Here is an 8,685-nt window from a genome sequence, read left to right as displayed (position 1 = left end):
CTGCAAGGGCAGAGCCGTGCTTGCCTCTCAGTTTCTGCCTGCACTCTCCCCATTGCCCCATTCTGCCTTCCCACCCCGGCCTGCAAGGCCCAACCCCACTAGACAGCCTTCCCTTCCTCAAAAATCGTGCTCTCTGGACCCTCAACACAAGTCATTCTCTCTTCTTGGCACAGTTTCCCCATCTTCACCTCACCCATCTTGGGAAGCTTAGAGGTCACCTTATATCCCAGCTGAGGGATGCTTCCCTGACACCCAGCCTATTCCTATAGAGTCCTGGGCATCCCGGGCAACACCATGGCATTTGTCCCTCTGTGTCAGAATCACCTCTTTTTTTCTTTTTTTTTTTTTTGGCCGCGTTGGGTCTTCGTTGCTGCGCACAAGCTTTTTCTAGTTGCGGTGAGTGGGGGCTACTCTTCGTTGCGGTGCGCGGGCTTCTCATTGCAGTGGCTTCTTTTGTTGCAGAGCACGGGCTCTAGGCACGCGGACTTCAGTAGTTGCAGCATACCGGCTCAGTAGTTGTGGCACATGGGCTTAGTTGCTCCACAGCATGTGGGATCTTCCCTGACCAGGGATTGAACCCATGTCCCCTGCATTGGCAGGTAGACAGAATCACCTCTTAACTTGTCTTTCTCCTGCCCTAGACCATCAGCTCTGTCGGGGAAGGACCTAAGCATCCTGTTCACCTTTGTATGCCCCAAGCCTAGCAGAATGCCCAGCACAAAGCTGATACTCAATAAAGGAGAGACAAGGTTAATGTCCATGGTGCCTTTTGGAGACAAAAATGACTGTGTCTTATGTGCAATCAGGGAACAGCAGCAGATTGGTTCTAGAAGAGTTCAGAGGTCATGAAGAGCTGTAACAGTCTAGGAAGGCTTTGTGGGTGGAGGGGCGGGGGGTCCCTGAAAAGGTCTTGAGTAAGTAGGTTTTAGATGGGCAGAGCTAAGAGGAAAAGGCTTTCCAGGCAGGAGTCACTGATTGGGCAAAGGCAAGGTGTCAGACCAGAAGTCAGGAGCTGACCGAAAGGTCAACCTGGTTGAAGTACAAAATTTGTATACAAGCCAGTAAGAGAAAGGTTGAAACACTTGAGTAGGGACACGGAGTTACATTTCAACCCAAATTTCTCTGCCTGGTATTCCAGACCCTTCAGTGCCTCCTTCCCAGACCCAACAATGCAGCCACCTAGAGCTGTTCCAGCCTCCACAGTTTTTCTTTTATTGAAGTATAGTTGATGTACAGTAATGCTATATAAGTTACAGGTGTACAATATAGTGATCCACAATTTTTAAAGGTTATACTCCATTTATAGTTATTATAAAATATTGACTATATTCCCCATGTTGTACAACATATCCCTGTAGCTTATTTCATACCTAGTAGTTTGTACCTCTTAATCCCCTGCCCCTATATTGCCCCTCCTCCTTTCCCTCTCCCCACCCAGTCTCCATACTTTTTTTTTTTTGGCCATATCGCACAGCAGCATCGGGGATCTTACTTCCCTGACCAGGGATTGAACCCGTGCCCCCTGCAGTGGAAAAGAGGAGTCTTAACCACTGGACCGCCAGGGAAGTCCCAACACTTTTTACTATCCCTATCCTTCCACCTTGCCTTCTGTACACATGCTAATCATTGGCAATTCATTGGGAATCCAGATGCATTAAAGGTCTAATACAACAAAACAAACAAGCAAACTAGAAAGAACTAGAAGACAATGCAGAAAACATTTTTATGATATCAAAATGAGGAAAGCCTCCCTAAGCAAGACACAAACCCCAGAAGAAGTCAAACAAAAGATGATCAGATTTGAGTGCATAACAAATATAAAATAAATAAACAATCTGAAAAGGAAAGTAAGAAAACAATTCCACTTACAATAACATCAAAATGAATAAAATTCTTAGAAATAAAACCTAACCAAGGAGGTGAAAGACTTGTACACTGAAAAGTACAAAACATTACTGAAAGAAATTAAAGAAAACACAAATAGATGGAAAGACACCCCATGTTTATGGACTGAAAGACTTAAAATTGCTCAGACATCCATACCACCCAAAGTGATCTGCAGATTCAATGCAACCCCTGTCAAAATCCCAATGGCATTTTTGTTTTTGTTGTTGCAGAAATAGAAAAATTCATTCTGAAGTTCATATGGAATCGCAAGGGAACTGAATAGCCAAAAAGAAGAACAAAGTTGGAGAATCCACACATCTGGATTTCAAAATATTACAAAACTATAGTAATCAAATCAGTGTGGTACTAGCATAAAGACAGACATATAGACCAATGAAATGGAATAGAGAATCCAGAAATACACTCTCACAAAAATGGTCAAATGAGTTTCAACAAGGATGCCAAGAACACTCAATGAGGAAAGAACAGTTTTTTCAACTGGATATCCACATGCCAAAGAACAAAGTTGGACTCTTGCCTGACAGCATATACAAAAACTAAAACTGGATCAAAGACCTAAACATAAGAGGTGAAACAACAAAACTTTTAGAAGAATGTGGGGGAAAAAGCTTCACAACATTGGACTTGGCAACAATTTCTTGGATATGACATCAAAGGCACAAGCAACAAAAGAAAAGAATAGACAAATTGGACTTGATGAAAATTTAAAATTTTGTGCATCAAAAGATACTATGGACAGAATGAAAAGGCAATCCACGGGATGGTTTTGGAATATATTTGCAAATCATGTATCTGATATATGATTAATATCCAGGATATATAGAGAATTCCTAAAACTCAAAAAAAAAAAAACAGGAAATAACAACTGTTGGCAAGGATATAGAGAAATTGGAACTTTTGTGGACTGTTGGTGGGAATGTAAAATGGTACCAATGCTGTGGAAAACAGTATGGGGGTAAAAAACTTTAACTACCATATGATCCAACAATGCCACTTTTGGGTATATACCTGAAAGAGTTGAAAGCAGGGTCTCAAAGAAATATCTGCACACCCATGTTCATAGTACTATTCACAATAGCCAAGAGGTGGAATGCAAATGTCCATCGATGGATAAAGGGATAAGTAAAATGTGGTCTATACATACAATGAAATATTCTTCAGCCTTAAAAAGGAAGAAGATTCTGACATATGCCATAATATGGATAAGCCTTAAAGATAAATACTAATTGAAATAATCCAGCCACAAAAAAACAGATACTGTATGATTCTACTTATATGAGGTCCATAGAGGAGTCAAATTCATAAAGACAGAAAGCAGAATGATAGCTACCAAGGCGGGGAGAGGAGGAAAAAGGGAGTTGTCCTTTAATGGGTATAGTTTCAGATTTACAAGATGAAAAGGTTCTGGGGACTTCCCTGGCAGCCCAATGGTTAAGACTCTGCACTTTCACAGCAGGGGATGCCGGTTCGATTCCTGGTCGGGGAACTAAGATCCCAAATAAACATAAAGAAAAAGTTCTGAATATATGTTTCACAACTATGAATTTATTTAAAATTACTGAACTATACTCCATAGTTCAGGTGGTAAATTTTATGTTATGTGGTTTTTGCCACAATAAAAAAATTTACATAGAAGGGAAAAATGAACAAATGTCAAAGATAAGCAAGAAACAGGGAGAAAATGTTTGCATCATATGTAACAGAAAAATGGTTAAAACACCTATTATAAAGAGTTCCTGCAAATCAACAAGAGAAAGTATAGCAGTCCAAAAGAATAATCGGCAAAGGAGAAGAAGCAATTATAAAAATAACTATTTATGCTAATAAACATATGAAAAGATGTATAACTTCCCTATTAAGTGGTATTTCTCTAAATTCTCTAAGTGAAACAAATTTTTCCTCCTTTTAGATTGGCAAACTTTAAAGACTGATTGTATCACTGGGGGCCTGGCAGAAAGCAGACAGCATGCTGGATTTTATTCTATTTCTTTATTTTTTTATTTTTTTGGCCGTGTGGCCAGCGGAACTTCCCCAACCAGGGATTGAACCTGTGCCCCTTGCATTGGAAGGGCAGAGTCTTAACCACTGGACCACCAGGAAAATCCAGCATGCTTGATTTTAAAGAGACTTTATTGGAGGGACTATGTACAGAGAGGTATGGGTAGAGCTAGGGAATTCAGTAAAGGATATTGAGGTACCAAGAAACTAACAATTTAAAAAAAAAAAAAAAAAAAAGGAAAGAGGGCTTCCCTGGTGGCGCAGTGGTTAGGAATCCACCTGCCAATGCAGGGGACACGGGTTCGATCCCTGGTCCGGGAAGATCCCACATGCCGTGGAGCAACTAAGCCCGTGCACCACAACTACTGAGACTGTGCTCTAGAGCCCACGAGCCACAACTACTGAGCCCACATGCCACAGCTACTGAAGCCCACGCACCTAGAGCCCATGCTCCGCAACAAGAGAAGCCACTGCAATGAGAAGCCGCGCACCACAATGAAGAGTAGCCCCCGCTTGCTGCAACTAGAGAAAGCCCGCGCACAGCAACGAAGACCCAACGCAGCCAAAAATAGATAAATAAATAAATAAAAAGAGCTGCATCTCCAGCAGCATTAAAAAAAAAAATAAAGAAACTAACAATAGTGGGGAGCCATTACCACCCCCCAAGGCTAAAGAAGCAATGGGAGGAAACCGAGTTACAGGGTTGAAAGATGGAGCCATGGGAAACAGGGTTGCTGGACGGTAGCCACAGCTGTAGAAGGACACACCCTCTGCTGGAACCACAGCAAACCTGGGAGCAGCAGGAGAAACAAATAGGCCAGCATTTCTCTCTTCTATTAGCTTTGCAGGCTAATACAGCCTGCAAAGCTGAGCCTCCCAGAGGCCCAGTCAAGAGCAGAGAATGGATCTGCGACACTAACCAGCACTTTGATGATATCCCAATGAGAGAAAATAATAGATAACAATTTCTAAGTGCAAGTGTTGCCTGAATAGTGGTATTATCATCATTATCCCCATTTTATAGATAGGAAAACTGAGGCACAGAGAAGTTATACTAGTTGCCCAAAGTTCACACAGACATTACAGAGAGATGCTGGGCTTTGAACTCAGGCATCTGGTCTTCTAGAGCCCAAGTTGTTAAGGACTGCACTCCTCTGCCTCTTGTTTTCCTTTTCCCTTGTTGGTGAAGTATATATTGATACAATAACCAATTTTTTGGAGGGCAATTTGACCACTTCTACAAAAAATAAGGTCCTTTATAAGTATAAAAAAATCTGAGATCCAGTAACTCCACTTCTAGGTAACATTGTTCAGAAATACTCAGTGTGCAAAGATATGGGATATTCATTTTATGCATCTATAGATAACTAGAGCAGACCCCCACCCCCAGCTCCAGTGATAACTCCTGATTAGACTAAGCCAATCATGGTGGTTGGTCTCTTTCCCTCCATGGTGATTGGCTCAGAGTGGGCATGTGACATTTTTGCAGCCAGTGAGATAGGAGGGAAGGTCTGTTGCCGGGCCGCAGGACTAGGCTTCCGCTTGCCTAGGAAAGAAATTAGAAAAGTGAACACTGAGTGTATAATTGATAATATTAAGAAATATTAAGTGGTCCAGTGGTTAAGACTCTGTGCTTCCACTGCAGGGGTACAGGTTCAATCCCTGGTCAGGGAAGTTCCACATGCCAGTGGTGCGGAGGGGAAGAAAGAAAAAAAGTATGTAAATGATATGGTGGTTTATGTTTAAAAAACAAATAGGTCCTTAGCTTTTAGAGAAACATACTGAAATATTTACAGATGAAATAGTATGATGTCTGAGGTTTATTTCAAAATAATGCAGAGATGGGAGAGGAGATACATGGAGTACAGATGAAACAAGATTGGCCTTGAGTTGATAATTGTTGAAGCTGGGTGATGGGTGATGATGATTCTATCTCCCTTCATATATGTTTAAAATTTTTCATAATAAAAAGTTTTTTTTTTTTAAAGGTAGATCCAGGGAATTCCCTGGCGGTCCAGTGGTGAGAACTCTGCACTTTCACTGTCGTGGGCCCGGGTTCAATCCCTGGTCAGGAAACTAAAATCCTGCAAGCTGCACAGCACAGCCAAAAAATAAAAGAAAATAAAAGTAAAAATTTTAATTTAAATTATAAAGAAAGGTAGATCCAATAAACTAAATTAAATAATAAAAATAAATTAAAATTTAAAATTTTTTTAAAAATTTTAAAAATAAAAACTAAAAAAGGTAGATAGAAAAAACGATCTCCCTCAGAAATACCTTATTTCTCTTGCATTAGCAAATACCACCCACTCTCTACAATATCCTTCACATCAACATATAAACATGTTTATCTCCCATCTTAAAAAAAAAAAGTTCCGTGACTTCACACCTCCAAAGAGATGCCACCCCATTTCTCTGTTCACCTCAAGAGTTATCTCACCCCTGATTTTGCTTCCTCCCTGCCCACATGCCAATCAGCCCCTCCTGTCTGCTCCTACTCCCACCCCTTTGCCACTCCAAGCTGCTCCTGGCAAGGTCCCTGGGGCCTCCAGGTTGCCATGGCCAATAGTCACCTTTCCATCCGGAGTTTACTCACGCTCTCAGCAACTGTTGACAGAGGTGACCACTCTCTCTCCTCCTCAGAACTCTCACTTGTCCTGCTCGTTGTGACACCACCCTCGCCTGGCCTTCCTCTTCCTTCTGTGCACTTCCTCCATCTCCCTTCCTGCCATCCTCCAAAGGTCCTCTGTCTTAGGCCCTCTTCTCTTCCTCCAATGCACTTTTATCCCCTGTGAGCGTCGCTCCCATTTCCATGGCTTTAACATCCTCCAGCTCCCAGACCTCTCCTCCGAGCTCCCCACTCATGCATCCACCTGCCTCCTTGAATGCCACGAAGACAGTAGAGGACACTGGTTAACAGCATGGTCCCTGGAGCCCAACCACTTGGGATTGGATCCCGGCCCTGCAGCTTCCAAGCAGTGTGATCGTGGGCAATTAATTAACCTCTCTGTTGCTCAATTCTCTCAGCTATTAAAGGAGGGATTAAATAATACATGCACCCTCTCACAGTCATTATGAGGAGTAAATGAGTTAATGGATATAAAGCATTTAGAACAGCGCTTGGCATGTTAAACTCAATAAATGTTAACTATTATGCTATCTCATGGGCATCTCAAACTTAACATGCCTCAAGTGGAACTCTAGATTCTCCCTTACCACTTGTACCCTATAGAGGGGGGAAAATAAATTCCTCTCCAGCCTTCCCCATCTCTGTAAATGGCGCAACTACCCATCCAGAAACCTGGGAGTTGTCCTTGATTTCTTCCTTTTCCTAAGCAGCATCTTCCTCTCTATCCATCTAATTCTTCATCCAGGGAATTCCCTGGTGGTCCAGTGGTTAGGACTCTGTGCTTTCACTGCTGAGGGTGCAGGTTCAATCCCTGGTCGGGGAACTAAGATCCCACAAGCCACGCCCTGCAGCCAAAAATAAAAAATAAAAAAAATTGTTCATCCAATCCTATTAATTCTAACTCAAAATATATCTCAAGTCTATCTACCTCTCTCTATCTCCACAGCCACCTCACAGTCAAAAGTTACCATCTTGTCTCAACTAGATAATACAATAGCTTCCTAGCTGATTTTCCTTCCTCTCCTCCACCTCCCCTCTAATCTGTCTCTCCAGCCTTCTCCTGCATAGCCAAATAGTCTTTGTAAAATGGAAATCATGTCTCTCCCCGCTTAAACCCTTACTGGCTCTCATTTCTCTTTAATAAAGACCAAATCCCTTACCAGGCCCCTACATGGACCCACCCCAGCCCATCTCTTATATGCCTTTTTCCCCTTGCTTTCTCTGCTCCAGCTTCCTCTGCCTTCCTCTCTGTTCTTCTAACAAGGGAAGGTCTTGTGTACTTCAGGGCCTTTGCACATACTATTCCCTCTGCCTAAAACACTTTTCCCCCTGGTGTTTATATGACTGCCTCCTTCTTATCCTCCAAATTTCACCTTACCTGAGACCTTTCCTTACCACCCTACTTAATATCTCCCACCCCAATTATTGAACACAGCACCCTGCCCACTTGAAAGCAGAAATGCTGGGGGGTTTTTTGGTTTTGGCTCTTTGTGTTCCTTGAGGAAGAGGGCCGTGTAACTGCCATATCCTTGACTCTAAAATTCATATTTAGCATCCGCGGGTGCCCAGTAAATATTTGCCGAATGAATTATTGGATTGTTGATTTATAAAGAAAGTCCGTGCATATGGCATTGTGGCAATTATGGAAGTCAGTTCATAAACTGAGCCATGCAATAACATTATTTCCTTGATGCTCCATTCTGCTGAGGCAGTGGCTGGGCCACAATTCCAGGACATTCAGCAGGGCCAGATTTGCTGGGGGTGTGTTGGAGGGGGGAGATGAGGGAGGAGGCTGGGGGGAGGGTGAAGTTGGACAGTATCCAGCCCTCAGGCAACAGTGATCACTGCTGAGGCATCACCATCTTGTCTCCATGGTCCCTTTGGTCCTGTGGTTTGTACTGTGTCTGCTTTGGGCTCAGAGCTAGGAACAATTTTGCAAGCTGCCTATGATCCTGCCTGCCTAGTAAGCCCATGAGCCATTCCTTTCTGGGGACCCTGCTAAGAAGTAAGTGGCAGACCCCTCCCATTCTTGGCCCAAACACTTATCTCTACTGAGGCTTCCTCTTCCCCTCTGGGCTTCAGCTTTTTTTTTTTTTTTTTTTTTTTTTAATTTTTTTTTTATTTATTTATTTATTTATTTATTTATTTTT

This window comes from Balaenoptera acutorostrata, chromosome 15 (genome assembly GCF_949987535.1).
Source record: "Balaenoptera acutorostrata chromosome 15, mBalAcu1.1, whole genome shotgun sequence".
Classification (NCBI taxonomy): domain Eukaryota; kingdom Metazoa; phylum Chordata; class Mammalia; order Artiodactyla; family Balaenopteridae; genus Balaenoptera; species Balaenoptera acutorostrata.
The sequence above is the reverse complement of the archived record's forward strand: the minus strand, read 5'-3'. Positions refer to the sequence as shown.